This window comes from Argiope bruennichi, chromosome 7 (assembly GCF_947563725.1).
Source record: "Argiope bruennichi chromosome 7, qqArgBrue1.1, whole genome shotgun sequence".
NCBI classification, from domain to species: Eukaryota; Metazoa; Arthropoda; class Arachnida; order Araneae; family Araneidae; genus Argiope; species Argiope bruennichi.
This window is the reverse complement of record NC_079157.1, coordinates 10,949,499-10,963,417: the sequence shown is the minus strand read 5'-3', so window position 1 is coordinate 10,963,417 and position 13,919 is coordinate 10,949,499. Positions and strand designations below refer to the sequence as shown.

The 13,919-nt window shown below is 42.9% G+C and overlaps 15 non-coding genes across 15 annotated transcripts; all 15 read left to right on the top strand.

Moving 5' to 3' along the window:
- The first annotated feature begins 2,954 nt into the window (after positions 1–2,954).
- On the top strand, positions 2,955–3,027 carry Trnaf-gaa (transfer RNA phenylalanine (anticodon GAA)). The gene has a single exon. It is a non-coding gene; the product is annotated as a tRNA-Phe (tRNA).
- A 679-nt stretch (positions 3,028–3,706) lies between these two features.
- Positions 3,707–3,779, top strand: Trnaf-gaa (transfer RNA phenylalanine (anticodon GAA)). The gene has a single exon. It is a non-coding gene; the product is annotated as a tRNA-Phe (tRNA).
- A 1,043-nt stretch (positions 3,780–4,822) lies between these two features.
- Trnaf-gaa (transfer RNA phenylalanine (anticodon GAA)) lies at positions 4,823–4,895 on the top strand. Its single transcript has one exon. It is a non-coding gene; the product is annotated as a tRNA-Phe (tRNA).
- A 10-nt stretch (positions 4,896–4,905) lies between these two features.
- Trnad-guc (transfer RNA aspartic acid (anticodon GUC)) lies at positions 4,906–4,977 on the top strand. The gene has a single exon. It is a non-coding gene; the product is annotated as a tRNA-Asp (tRNA).
- A 221-nt stretch (positions 4,978–5,198) lies between these two features.
- Positions 5,199–5,271, top strand: Trnaf-aaa (transfer RNA phenylalanine (anticodon AAA)). Its single transcript has one exon. It is a non-coding gene; the product is annotated as a tRNA-Phe (tRNA).
- Positions 5,272–5,281: 10 nt separating this feature from the next.
- Trnad-guc (transfer RNA aspartic acid (anticodon GUC)) lies at positions 5,282–5,353 on the top strand. The gene has a single exon. It is a non-coding gene; the product is annotated as a tRNA-Asp (tRNA).
- Positions 5,354–6,314: 961 nt separating this feature from the next.
- Trnav-gac (transfer RNA valine (anticodon GAC)) lies at positions 6,315–6,387 on the top strand. Its single transcript has one exon. It is a non-coding gene; the product is annotated as a tRNA-Val (tRNA).
- Positions 6,388–8,552: 2,165 nt separating this feature from the next.
- Positions 8,553–8,625, top strand: Trnaf-gaa (transfer RNA phenylalanine (anticodon GAA)). The gene has a single exon. It is a non-coding gene; the product is annotated as a tRNA-Phe (tRNA).
- Positions 8,626–9,763: 1,138 nt separating this feature from the next.
- On the top strand, positions 9,764–9,835 carry Trnad-guc (transfer RNA aspartic acid (anticodon GUC)). Its single transcript has one exon. It is a non-coding gene; the product is annotated as a tRNA-Asp (tRNA).
- A 678-nt stretch (positions 9,836–10,513) lies between these two features.
- Trnad-guc (transfer RNA aspartic acid (anticodon GUC)) lies at positions 10,514–10,585 on the top strand. Its single transcript has one exon. It is a non-coding gene; the product is annotated as a tRNA-Asp (tRNA).
- Positions 10,586–10,895: 310 nt separating this feature from the next.
- On the top strand, positions 10,896–10,967 carry Trnad-guc (transfer RNA aspartic acid (anticodon GUC)). The gene has a single exon. It is a non-coding gene; the product is annotated as a tRNA-Asp (tRNA).
- Positions 10,968–11,934: 967 nt separating this feature from the next.
- Trnaf-gaa (transfer RNA phenylalanine (anticodon GAA)) lies at positions 11,935–12,007 on the top strand. The gene has a single exon. It is a non-coding gene; the product is annotated as a tRNA-Phe (tRNA).
- Positions 12,008–12,017: 10 nt separating this feature from the next.
- Positions 12,018–12,089, top strand: Trnad-guc (transfer RNA aspartic acid (anticodon GUC)). Its single transcript has one exon. It is a non-coding gene; the product is annotated as a tRNA-Asp (tRNA).
- A 973-nt stretch (positions 12,090–13,062) lies between these two features.
- Positions 13,063–13,135, top strand: Trnay-gua (transfer RNA tyrosine (anticodon GUA)). The gene has a single exon. It is a non-coding gene; the product is annotated as a tRNA-Tyr (tRNA).
- Positions 13,136–13,145: 10 nt separating this feature from the next.
- Trnad-guc (transfer RNA aspartic acid (anticodon GUC)) lies at positions 13,146–13,217 on the top strand. The gene has a single exon. It is a non-coding gene; the product is annotated as a tRNA-Asp (tRNA).
- The last annotated feature ends 702 nt before the right edge of the window (positions 13,218–13,919 follow it).

Sequence of the window (13,919 nt, the reverse complement as noted above, 5' to 3'; positions counted from 1 at the left end):
CGTTAGACTGAAGATGTAAAGGTCCCTGGTTCGATCCCGGGTTTCGGCAAGCGTAACTGTCCTAGGTAGTATAGTGGTCAGTATCCCCGCCTGTCACGCGGGAGACCGGGGTTCGATTCCCCGACGGGGAGTTTGCGATATTTCTTTAATATTTTTATTGGATAACACTAATAATTCTACATGTGCGCTTTCGATTGACTTTAGAAATCTTGACAAACCACATTCGCTGAGTAACACAATTCTTTATTAGATGTATCTTCTCTCGTCCTTTTATGAACAAATAACATCTTGCTGATTCTTTCCAATTTCATTCTGGTAAAGCTGCTTTCCGATTTCTCCTAGGCGTGCCGAAATAGCTCAGTAGGGAGAGCGTTAGACTGAAGATCTAAAGGTCCCTGTTTCGATCCCGGGTTTCGGCAAGCGTAACTGTCCTCGGTAGTATAGTGGTCAGTATCCCCGCCTGTCACGCGGGAGACCGGGGTTCGATTCCTAGCCGGGGAGTTTGCGATATATCAATAATCTTTTTATTTTTATTGGATAACACTAATAATTCTACCTGTGCGCTTTCGATTGACTTTAGAAATCTTGACAAACCACATTCGCTGAGTAACACAATTCTTTATTAGATGTATCTTCTCTCGCCCTTTTATGAACAAATAACATCTTGCTGATTCTTTCCAATTTCATTCTGGTAAAGCTGCTTTCCGATTTCTCCTAGGCGTGCCGAAATAGCTCAGTTGGGAGAGCGTTAGACTGAAGATCTAGAGGTCCCTGGTTCGATCCTGGGTGTTGGCAAGCGTAACTGTCCTCGGTAGTATAGTGGTCAGTATCCCCGCCTGTTACGCGGGAGACCGGGGTTCGATTCCCCGCCGTCGAGTTTGCTATATTTCTTTAATCTTTTTATTTTTATTGGATAACACTAATAATTCAACATGTGCGCTTTCGATTGACTTTAGAAATCTTGACAAACCACATTCGCTGAGTAACACAATTCTTTATTAGATGTATCTTCTCTCGTCCTTTTATGAACAAATAACATCTTGCTGATTCTTTCCAATTTCATTCTGGTAAAGCTGCTTTCCGATTTCTCCTAGGAGTGCCGAAATAGCTCAGTTGGGAGAGCGTTAGACTGAAGATGTAAAGGTCCCTGGTTCGATCCCGGGTTTCGGCAAGCTTAACTGTCCTCGGTAGTATAGTGAACAGTATCCCCGCCTGTCACGCGGGAGACCGGGGTTCGATTCCCCGCCGGGGAGTTTGCAATATTTCTTTAATATTTTTATTGGATAACTCTAATAATTCTACATGTGCGCTTTCGATTGACTTTAGAAATCTTGACAAACCACATTCGCTGAGTAACACAATTCTTCCTTAGATGTATCTTCTCTCGTCCTTTTATGAACAAATAAAATCTTGCTGATTTTTTCCAATTTCATTCTGGTAAAGCTGCTTTCCGATTTCTCCTAGGCGTGCCGAAATAGTTCAGTTTGGCGAGCGTTAGACTGAAGATCTAAAGGTCCCTGGTTCGATACCGGGTTTCGGCAAGCGTAACTGTCCTCGGTAGTATAGTGGTCAGTATCCCCGCCTGTCACGCGGGAGACCGGAGTTCGATTCCCCGCCGGGGAATTTGCAATATTTCTTTAATATTTTTATTGGATAACTCTAATAATTCTACATGTGCGCTTTCGATTGACTTTAGAAATCTTGACAAACCACATTCGCTGAGTAACACAATTCTTCCTTAGATGTATCTTCTCTCGTCCTTTTATGAACAAATAAAATCTTGCTGATTTTTTCCAATTTCATTCTGGTAAAGCTGCTTTCCGATTTCTCCTAGGCGTGCCGAAATAGTTCAGTTTGGCGAGCGTTAGACTGAAGATCTAAAGGTCCCTGGTTCGATACCGGGTTTCGGCAAGCGTAACTGTCCTCGGTAGTATAGTGGTCAGTATCCCCGCCTGTCACGCGGGAGACCGGAGTTCGATTCCCCGCCGGGGAGTTTGTGATATATCAATAATCTTTTTATTTTTATTGGATAACACTAATAATTCTACATGTGCGCTTTCGATTGACTTTAGAAATCTTGACAAACCACATTCGCTGAGTAACACAATTCTTCCTTAGATGTATCTTCTCTCGTCCTTTTATGAACAAATAACATCTTGCTGATTCTTTCCAATTTCATTCTGGTAAAGCTGCTTTCCGATTTCTCCTAGGCGTGCCGAAATAGCTCAGTTGGGAGAGCGTTAGACTGAAGATCTAAAGGTCCCTGGTTCGATCCCGGGTGTTGGCAAGCGTTACTGTCCTCGGTAGTATAGTGGTCAGTATCCCCGCCTGTCACGCGGGAGACCGGGGTTCGATTCCCCGACGGGGAGTTTGCGATATTTCTTTAATATTTTTATTGGATAACACTAATAATTCTACATGTGCGCTTTCAATTGACTTTAGAAATCTTGACAAACCACATTCGCTGAGTAACACAATTCTTTATTAGATGTATCTTCTCTCGTCCTTTTATGAACAAATAACATCTTGCTGATTCTTTCCAATTTCATTCTGGTAAAGCTGCTTTCCGATTTCTCCTAGGGGTGCCGAAATAGCTCAGTTGGGAGAGCGTTAGACTGAAGATGTAAAGGTCCCTGGTTCGATCCCGGGTTTCGGCAAGCGTAACTGTCCTAGGTAGTATAGTGGTCAGTATCCCCGCCTGTCACGCGGGAGACCGGGGATCGATTCCCCGACGGGGAGTTTGCGATATTTCTTTAATATTTTTATTGGATAACACTAATAATTCTACATGTGCGCTTTCGATTGACTTTAGAAATCTTGACAAACCACATTCGCTGAGTAACACAATTCTTTATTAGATGTATCTTCTCTCGTCCTTTTATGAACAAATAACATCTTGCTGATTCTTTCCAATTTCATTATGGTAAAGCTGCTTTCCGATTTCTCCTAGGCGTGCCGAAATAGCTCAGTTGGGAGAGCGTTAGACTGAAGATCTAAAGGTCCCTGGTTCGATCCCGGGTTTCGGCAAGCGTAACTGTCCTCGGTAGAATAGTGGTCAGTATCCCCGCCTGTCACGCGGGAGACCGGGGTTCGATTCCCCGCCGGGGAGTTTGCGATATATCAATAATCTTTTTATTTTTATTGGATAACACTAATAATTCTATCTGTGCGCTTTCGATTGACTTTAGAAATCTTGACAAACCACATTCGCTGAGTAACACAATTCTTTATTAGATGTATCTTCTCTCGCCCTTTTATGAACAAATAACATCTTGCTGATTCTTTCCAATTTCATTCTGGTAAAGCTGCTTTCCGATTTCTCCTAGGCGTGCCGAAATAGCTCAGTTGGGAGAGCGTTAGACTGAAGATCTAGAGGTCCCTGGTTCGATCCTGGGTGTTGGCAAGCGTAACTGTCCTCGGTAGTATAGTGGTCAGTATCCCCGCCTGTCACGCGGGAGACCGGGGTTCGATTCCCCGACGGGGAGTTTGTGATATATCAATAATCTTTTTATTTTTATTGGATAACACTAATAATTCTACATGTGCGCTTTCGATTGACTTTAGAAATCTTGACAAACCACATTCGCTGAGTAACACAATTCTTTATTAGATGTATCTTCTCTCGTCCTTTTATGAACAAATAACATCTTGCTGATTCTTTCCAATTTCATTCTGGTAAAGCTGCTTTCCGATTTCTCCTAGGCGTGCCGAAATAGCTCAGTTGGGAGAGCGTTAGACTGAAGATCTAAAGGTCCCTGGTTCGATCCCGGGTTTCGGCAAGCGTAACTGTCCTCGGTAGTATAATGGTCAGTATCCCCGCCTGTCACGCGGGAGACCGGGGTTCGATTCCCCGCCGGGGAGTTTGCGATATATCAATAATCTTTTTATTTTTATTGGATAACACTAATAATTCTACCTGTGCGCTTTCGATTGACTTTAGAAATCTTGACAAACCACATTCGCTGAGTAACACAATTCTTCCTTAGATGTATCTTCTCTCGTCCTTTTATGAACAAATAACATCTTGCTGATTCTTTCCAATTTCATTCTGGTAAAGCTGCTTTCCGATTTCTCCTAGGCGTGCCGAAATAACTCAGTTGGGAGAGCGTTAGACTGAAGATCTAAAGGTCCCTGGTTCGATCCCGGGTGTTGGCAAGCGTTACTGTCCTCGGTAGTATAGTGGTCAGTATCCCCGCCTGTCACGCGGGAGACCGGGGTTCGATTCCCCGACGGGGAGTTTGCGATATTTCTTTAATATTTTTATTGGATAACACTAATAATTCTACATGTGCGCTTTCGATTGACTTTAGAAATCTTGACAAACCACATTCGCTGAGTAACACAATTCTTTATTAGATGTATCTTTTCTCGTCCTTTTATGAACAAATAACATCTTGCTGATTCTTTCCAATTTCATTCTGGTAAAGCTGCTTTCCGATTTCTCCTAGGGGTGCCGAAATAGCTCAGTTGGGAGAGCGTTAGACTGAAGATGTAAATGTCCCTGGTTCGATCCCGGGTTTCGGCAAGCGTAACTGTCCTAGGTAGTATAGTGGTCAGTATCCCCGCCTGTCACACGGGAGACCGGGGATCGATTCCCCGACGGGGAGTTTGCGATATTTCTTTAATATTTTTATTGGATAACACTAATAATTCTACATGTGCGCTTTCGATTGACTTTAGAAATCTTGACAAACCACATTCGCTGAGTAACACAATTCTTTATTAGATGTATCTTCTCTCGTCCTTTTATGAACAAATAACATCTTGCTGATTCTTTCCAATTTCATTCTGGTAAAGCTGCTTTCCGATTTCTCCTTGGCGTGCCGAAATAGCTCAGTTGGGAGAGCGTTAGACTGAAGATCTAAAGGTCCCTGGTTCGATCCCGGGTTTCGGCAAGCGTAACTGTCCTCGGTAGTATAGTGGTCAGTATCCCCGCCTGTCACGCGGGAGACCGGGGTTCGATTCCCCGCCGGGGAGTTTGCGATATATTAATATTCTTTTTATTTTTATTGGATAACACTAATAATTCTACCTGTGCGCTTTCGATTGACTTTAGAAATCTTGACAAACCACATTCGCTGAGTAACACAATTCTTTATTAGATGTATCTTCTTTCGCCCTTTTATGAACAAATAACATCTTGCTGATTCTTTCCAATTTCATTCTGGTAAAGCTGCTTTCCGATTTCTCCTAGGCGTGCCGAAATAGCTCAGTTGGGAGAGCGTTAGACTAAAGATCTAGAGGTCCCTGGTTCGATCCTGGGTGTTGGCAAGCGTAACTGTCCTCGGTAGTATAGTGGTCAGTATCCCCGCCTGTCACGCGGGAGACCGGGGTTCGATTCCCCGCCGGGGAGTTTGTGATATATCTATAATCTTTTTATTTTTATTGGATAACACTAATAATTCTACATGTGCGCTTTCGATTGACTTTAGAAATCTTGACAAACCACATTCGCTGAGTAACACAATTCTTTATTAGATGTATCTTCTCTCGTCCTTTTATGAACAAATAACATCTTGCTGATTCTTTCCAATTTCATTCTGGTAAAGCTGCTTTCTGATTTCTCCTAGGCGTGCCGAAATAGCTCAGTTGGGAGAGCGTTAGACTGAAGATGTAAAGGTCCCTGGTTCGATCCCGGGTTTTGGCAAGCTTAACTGTCCTCGGTAGTATAGTGGCCAGTATCCCCGCCTGTCACGCGGGAGACCGGGGTTCGATTCCCCGCCGGGGAGTTTGCGATATTTCTTTAATATTTTTATTGGATAACACTAATAATTCTACATGTGCGCTTTCGATTGACTTTAGAAATCTTGACAAACCACATTCGCTGAGTAACACAATTCTTCCTTAGATGTATCTTCTCTCGTCCTTTTATGAACAAATAAAATCTTGCTGATTTTTTCCAATTTCATTCTGGTAAAGCTGCTTTCCGATTTCTCCTAGGCGTGCCGAAATAGTTCAGTTGGGCGAGCGTTAGACTGAAGATCTAAAGGTCCCTGGTTCGATACCGGGTTTCGGCAAGCGTAACTGTCCTCGGAAGTATAGTGGTCAGTATCCCCGCCTGTCACGCGGGAGACCGGGGTTCGATTCCCCACCGGGGAATTTGCGATACTTCTTTAATATTTTTATTGGATAACACTAATAATTCTACCTGTGCGCTTTCGATTGACTTTAGAAATCTTGACAAACCACATTCGCTGAGTAACACAATTCTTTATTAGATGTATCTTCTCTCGCCCTTTTATGAACAAATAACATCTTGCTGATTCTTTCCAATTTCATTCTGGTAAAGCTGCTTTCCGATTTCTCCTAGGCGTGCCGAAATAGCTCAGTTGGGAGAGCGTTAGACTGACGATCTAGAGGTCCCTGGTTCGATCCTGGGTGTTGGCAAGCGTAACTGTCCTCGGTAGTATAGTGGTCAGTATCCCCGCCTGTCACGCGGGAGACCGGGGTTCGATTCCCCGCCGTCGAGTTTGCTATATTTCTTTAATCTTTTTATTTTTATTGGATAACACTAATAATTCTACATGTGCGCTTTCGATTGACTTTAGAAATCTTGACAAACCACATTCGCTGAGTAACACAATTCTTTATTAGATGTATCTTCTCTCGTCCTTTTATGAACAAATAACATCTTGCTGATTCTTTCCAATTTCATTCTGGTAAAGCTGCTTTCCGATTTCTCCTAGGAGTGCCGAAATAGCTCAGTTGGGAGAGCGTTAGACTGAAGATGTAAATGTCCCTGGTTCGATCCCGGGTTTCGGCAAGCTTAACTGTCCTCGGTAGTATAGTGAACAGTATCCCCGCCTGTCACGCGGGAGACCGGGGTTCGATTCCCCGCCGGGGAGTTTGCAATATTTCTTTAATATTTTTATTGGATAACTCTAATAATTCTACATGTGCGCTTTCGATTGACTTTAGAAATCTTGACAAACCACATTCGCTGAGTAACACAATTCTTCCTTAGATGTATCTTCTCTCGTCCTTTTATGAACAAATAAAATCTTGCTGATTTTTTCCAATTTCATTCTAGTAAAGCTGCTTTCCGATTTCTCCTAGGCGTGCCGAAATAGTTCAGTTTGGCGAGCGTTAGACTGAAGATCTAAAGGTCCCTGGTTCGATACCGGGTTTCGGCAAGCGTAACTGTCCTCGGTAGTATAGTGGTCAGTATCCCCGCCTGTCACGCGGGAGACCGGAGTTCGATTCCCCGCCGGGGAGTTTTTGATATATCAATAATCTTTTTATTTTTATTGGATAACACTAATAATTCTACATGTGCGCTTTCGATTGACTTTAGAAATCTTGACAAACCACATTCGCTGAGCAACACAATTCTTCCTTAGATGTATCTTGTCTCGTCCTTTTATGAACAAATAACATCTTGCTGATTCTTTCCAATTTCATTCTGGTAAAGCTGCTTTCCGATTTCTCCTAAGCGTGCCGAAATAGCTCAGTTGGGAGAGCGTTAGACTGAAGATCTAAAGGTCCCTGGTTCGATCCCGGGTGTTGGCAAGCGTTACTGTCCTCGGTAGTATAGTGGTCAGTATCCCCGCCTGTCACGCGGGAGACCGGGGTTCGATTCCCCGACGGGGAGTTTGCGATATTTCTTTAATATTTTTATTGGATAACACTAATAATTCTACATGTGCGCTTTCAATTGACTTTAGAAATCTTGACAAACCACATTCGCTGAGTAACACAATTCTTTATTAGATGTATCTTCTCTCGTCCTTTTATGAACAAATAACATCTTGCTGATTCTTTCCAATTTCATTCTGGTAAAGCTGCTTTCCGATTTCTCCTAGGGGTGCCGAAATAGCTCAGTTGGGAGAGCGTTAGACTGAAGATGTAAAGGTCCCTGGTTCGATCCCGGGTTTCGGCAAGCGTAACTGTCCTAGGTAGTATAGTGGTCAGTATCCCCGCCTGTCACGCGGGAGACCGGGGATCGATTCCCCGACGGGGAGTTTGCGATATTTCTTTAATATTTTTATTGGATAACACTAATAATTCTACATGTGCGCTTTCGATTGACTTTAGAAATCTTGACAAACCACATTCGCTGAGTAACACAATTCTTTATTAGATGTATCTTCTCTCGCCCTTTTATGAACAAATAACATCTTGCTGATTCTTTCCAATTTCATTCTGGTAAAGCTGCTTTCCGATTTCTCCTAGGCGTGCCGAAATAGCTCAGTTGGGAGAGCGTTAGACTGAAGATCTAGAGGTCCCTGGTTCGATCCTGGGTGTTGGCAAGCGTAACTGTCCTCGGTAGTATAGTGGTCAGTATCCCCGCCTGTCACGCGGGAGACCGGGGTTCGATTCCCCGCCGGCGAGTTTGTGATATATCAATAATCTTTTTATTTTTATTGGATAACACTAATAATTCTACATGTGCGCTTTCGATTGACTTTAGAAATCTTGACAAACCACATTCGCTGAGTAACACAATACTTTATTAGATGTATCTTCTCTCGTCCTTTTATGAACAAATAACATCTTGCTGATTCTTTCCAATTTCATTCTGGTAAAGCTGCTTTCCGATTTCTCCTAGGCGTGCCGAAATAGCTCAGTTGGGAGAGCGTTAGACTGAAGATCTAAAGGTCCCTGGTTCGATCCCGGGTTTCGGCAAGCGTAACTGTCCTCGGTATTATAGTGGTCAGTATCCCCGCCTGTCACGCGGGAGACCGGGGTTCGATTCCCCGCCGGGGAGTTTGCGATATATCAATAATCTTTTTATTTTTATTGGATAACACTAATAATTCTACCTGTGCGCTTTCGATTGACTTTAGAAATCTTGACAAACCACATTCGCTGAGTAACACAATTCTTCCTTAGATGTATCTTCTCTCGTCCTTTTATGAACAAATAACATCTTGCTGATTCTTTCCAATTTCATTCTGGTAAAGCTGCTTTCCGATTTCTCCTAGGCGTGCCGAAATAACTCAGTTGGGAGAGCGTTAGACTGAAGATCTAAAGGTCCCTGGTTCGATCCCGGGTGTTGGCAAGCGTTACTGTCCTCGGTAGTATAGTGGTCAGTATCCCCGCCTGTCACGCGGGAGACCGGGGTTCGATTTCCCGACGGGGAGTTTGCGATATTTCTTTAATATTTTTATTGGATAACACTAATAATTCTACATGTGCGCTTTCGATTGACTTTAGAAATCTTGACAAACCACATTCGCTGAGTAACACAATTCTTTATTAGATGTATCTTTTCTCGTCCTTTTATGAACAAATAACATCTTGCTGATTCTTTCCAATTTCATTCTGGTAAAGCTGCTTTCCGATTTCTCCTAGGGGTGCCGAAATAGCTCAGTTGGGAGAGCGTTAGACTGAAGATGTAAATGTCCCTGGTTCGATCCCGGGTTTCGGCAAGCGTAACTGTCCTAGGTAGTATAGTGGTCAGTATCCCCGCCTGTCACACGGGAGACCGGGGATCGATTCCCCGACGGGGAGTTTGCGATATTTCTTTAATATTTTTATTGGATAACACTAATAATTCTACATGTGCGCTTTCGATTGACTTTAGAAATCTTGACAAACCACATTCGCTGAGTAACACAATTCTTTATTAGATGTATCTTCTCTCGTCCTTTTATGAACAAATAACATCTTCCTGATTCTTTCCAATTTCATTCTGGTAAAGCTGCTTTCCGATTTCTCCTAGGCGTGCCGAAATAGCTAAGTTGGGAGAGCGTTAGACTGAAGATCTAAAGGTCCCTGGTTAGATCCCTGGTTCGATCCCGGGTTTCGGCAAGCGTAACTGTCCTCGGTAGTATAGTGGTCAGTATCCCCGCCTGTCACGCGGGAGACCGGGGTTCGATTCCCCGCCGGGGAGTTTGCTATATTTCTTTAATCTTTTTATTTTTATTGGATAACACTAATAATTCTACATGTGCGCTTTCGATTGACTTTAGAAATCTTGACAAACCACATTCGCTGAGTAACACAATTCTTCCTTAGATGTATCTTCTCTCGTCCTTTTATGAACAAATAACATCTTGCTGATTCTTTCCAGTTTCATTCTCATAAAGCTGCTTTCCGATTTCTCCTAGGCGTGCCGAAATAGCTTAGTTGGGAGAGCGTTAGACTGAAGATCTAACGGTCCCTATTTCGATCCCGGGTTTCGGCACGCGTAACTGTCCTCGGTAGTATAGTGGTCAGTATCCCCGCATGTCACGCGGGAGACCGGGGTTCGATTCCCCGCCGGGGAGTTTGCGATATAACATTTCTTTTTATTTTTATTAGATAACACTAATAATTCTACATGTGCGCTTTCGATTGACTTTAGAAATCTCGACAAACCACATTCGCTGAGTCACACAATTCTTCCTTAGATGTATCTTCTCTCGTCCTTTTATGAACAAATAACATCTTGCTGATTCTTTCCAATTTCATTCTGGTAAAGCTGCTTTCCGATTTCTCCTAGTCGTGCCGAAATAGCTGAGTTGGGAGAGCGTTAGACTGAAGTTTTAACGGTGCCTATTTCGATCCCGGGTTTCGGTAAGCGTAACTGTCCTCGGTAGTATAGTGGTCAGTATCCCCGCCTGTCACGCGGGAGACCGGGGTTCGATTCCCCGCCGGGGAGTTAGCTATATTTCTTTAATATTTTTATTGGATAACACTAATAATTCTACATGTGCGCTTTCGATTGACTTTAGAAATCTTGACAAACCACATTCGCTGAGTAACACAATTCTTTATTAGATGTATCTTCTCTCGTCCTTTTATGAACAAATAACATCTTCCTGATTCTTTCCAATTTCATTCTGGTAAAGCTGCTTTCCGATTTCTCCTAGGCGTGCCGAAATAGCTAAGTTGGGAGAGCGTTAGACTGAAGATCTAAAGGTCCCTGGTTAGATCCCTGGTTCGATCCCGGGTTTCGGCAAGCGTAACTGTCCTCGGTAGTATAGTGGTCAGTATCCCCGCCTGTCACGCGGGAGACCGGGGTTCGATTCCCCGCCGGGGAGTTTGCTATATTTCTTTAATCTTTTTATTTTTATTGGATAACACTAATAATTCTACATGTGCGCTTTCGATTGACTTTAGAAATCTTGACAAACCACATTCGCTGAGTAACACAATTCTTTATTAGATGTATCTTCTCTCGTCCTTTTATGAACAAATAACATCTTGCTGATTCTTTCCAATTTCATTCTGGTAAAGCTGCTTTCCGATTTCTCCTAGGAGTGCCGAAATAGCTCAGTTGGGAGAGAGTTAGACTGAAGATGTAAAGGTCCCTGGTTCGAACCCGGGTTTCGGCAAGCGTAACTGTCCTTGGTAGTATTGTGGTCAGTATCCCCGCCTGTCACGCGGGAGACCGGGGTTCGATTCCCCGCCGGGAAGTTTAAGATATAACATTAATATTTTTATTGGATAACACTAATAATTCTACATGTGCGCTTTCGATTGACTTTAGAAATCTCGACAAACCACATTCGCTGAGTAACACAATTCTTCCTTAGATGTATCTTCTCTCGTCCTTTTATGAACAAATAACATCTTGCTGATTCTTTCCAATTTCATTCTGGTAAAGCTGCTTTCCGATTTCTCCTAGGCGTGCCGAAATAGCTCAGTTGGGAGAGCGTTAGACTGAAGATATAAAGGTCCCTGGTTCGATCCCGGGTTTCGGCAAGCGTAACTGTCCTCGGTAGTATAGTGGTCAGTATCCCCGCCTGTCACGCGGGAGACCGGGGTTCGATTCCCCGCCGATGAGTTTGCTATATTTCTTTAATCTTTTTATTTTTATTGGATAACACTAATAATTCTACATGTGCGCTTTCGATTGACTTTAGAAATCTTGACAAACCACATTCGCTGAGTAACACAATTCTTTATTAGATGTATCTTCTCTCGTCCTTTTATGAACAAATAACATCTTGCTGATTCTTTCCAATTTCATTCTGGTAAAGCTGCTTTCCGATTTCGCCTAGGCGTGCCAAAATAGCTCAGTTGGGAGAGCGTTAGACTGAAGATCTAAAGGTCCCTGGTTCGATCCCGGGTTTCGGCAAGCGTAACTGTCCTCGGTAGTATAGTGGTCAGTATCCCCGCCTGTCACGCGGGAGACCGGGGTTCGATTCCCCGCCGGGGAGTTTGCGATATAACATTAATCTTTTTATTTTTATTTTTATTGGATAAAACTAATAATTCTACATGTGCTCTTTCGATTTACTTTAGAAATCTTGACAAATCACATTCGCTGAGTAACACAATTCTTCCTTAGATGTATCTTCTCTCGTCCTTTTATGAACAAATAACATCTTGCTGATTCTTTCCAATTTCATTCTGGTAAAGCTGCTTTCCGATTTCTCCTTGGCGTGCCGAAATAAATCAGTTGGGAGAGCGTTAGACTGAATATCTAAAGGTCCCTGGTTCGATCCCGGGTTTCGGCAAGCGTAACTGTCCTCGGTAGTATAGTGGTCAGTATCCTCGACTGTCACGCGGGAGACCGGGGTTCGATTCCCCGCCGGGGAGTTTGCTATATTTCTTTAATCTTTTTATTTTTATTGGATAACACTAATAATTCTACATGTGCGCTTTCGATTGACTTTAGAAATCTCGACAAACCACATTCGCTGAGTAACACAATTCTTCCTTAGATGTATCTTCTCTCGTCCTTTTATGAACAAATAACATCTTGCTGATTCTTTACAATTTCATTCTCATAAAGCTGCTTTCCGATTTCTCCTAGGCGTGCCGAAATAGCTCAGTTGGGAGAGCGTTAGACTGAAGATCTAACGGTCCCTATTTCGATCCCGGGTTTCGGCAAGCGTAACTGTCTTTGGTAGTATTGTGGTCAGTATCCCCGCCTGTCACGCGGGAGACCGGGGTTCGATTCCCCGCCGGGGAGTTTGCTATATTTCTTTAATATTTTTATTGGATAACACTAATAATTCTACATGTGCGCTTTCGATTGACTTTAGAAATCTTGACAAACCACATTCGCTGAGTAACACAATTCTTTATTAGATGTATCTTCTCTCGTCCTTTTATGAACAAATAACATCTTGCTGATTCTTTCCAATTTCATTCTGGTAAAGCTGCTTTCCGATTTCTCCTAGGCGTGCCGAAATAGCTAAGTTGGGAGAGCGTTAGACTGTAGATCTAAAGGTCCCTGGTTCGATCCCGGATTTCGGCAAGCGTAACTGTCCTCGGTAGTATAGTGGTCAGTATCCCCGCCTGTCACGCGGGAGACCGGGGTTCGATTCCCCGCCGGGGAGTTTGCTATATTTCTTTAATCTTTTTATTTTTATTGGATAACACTAATAATTCTACATGTGCGCTTTCGATTGACTTTAGAAATCTTGACAAACCACATTCGCTAAGTAACACAATTCTTTATTAGATGTATCTTCTCTCGTCCTTTTATGAACAAATAACATCTTGCTGATTCTTTCCAATTTCATTCTGGTAAAGCTGCTTTCCGATTTCTCCTAGGCGTGCCGAAATAGCTCAGTTGGGAGAGCGTTAGACTGAAGATGTAAAGGTCCCTGGTTCGAACCCGGGTTTCGGCAAGCGTAACTGTCCTTGGTAGTATTGTGGTCAGTATCCCCGCCTGTCACGCGGGAGACCGGGGTTCGATTAACCGCCGGGGAGTTTGCGATATAACATTAATCTTTTTATTTTTATTTTTATTGGATAACACTAATAATTCTACATGTGCTCTTTCGATTTACTTTAGAAATCTTGACAAATCACATTCGCTGAGTAACACAATTCTTCCTTAGATGTATCTTCTCTCGTCCTTTTATGAACAAATAACATCTTGCTGATTCTTTCCAATTTCATTCTGGTAAAACTGCTTTCCGATTTCTCCTAGGCGTGCCGAAATAGCTCAGTTGGGAGAGCGTTAGACTGAAGATGTAAAGGTCCCTGGTTCGAACCCGGGTTTCGGCAAGCGTAACTGTCCTTGGTAGTATTGT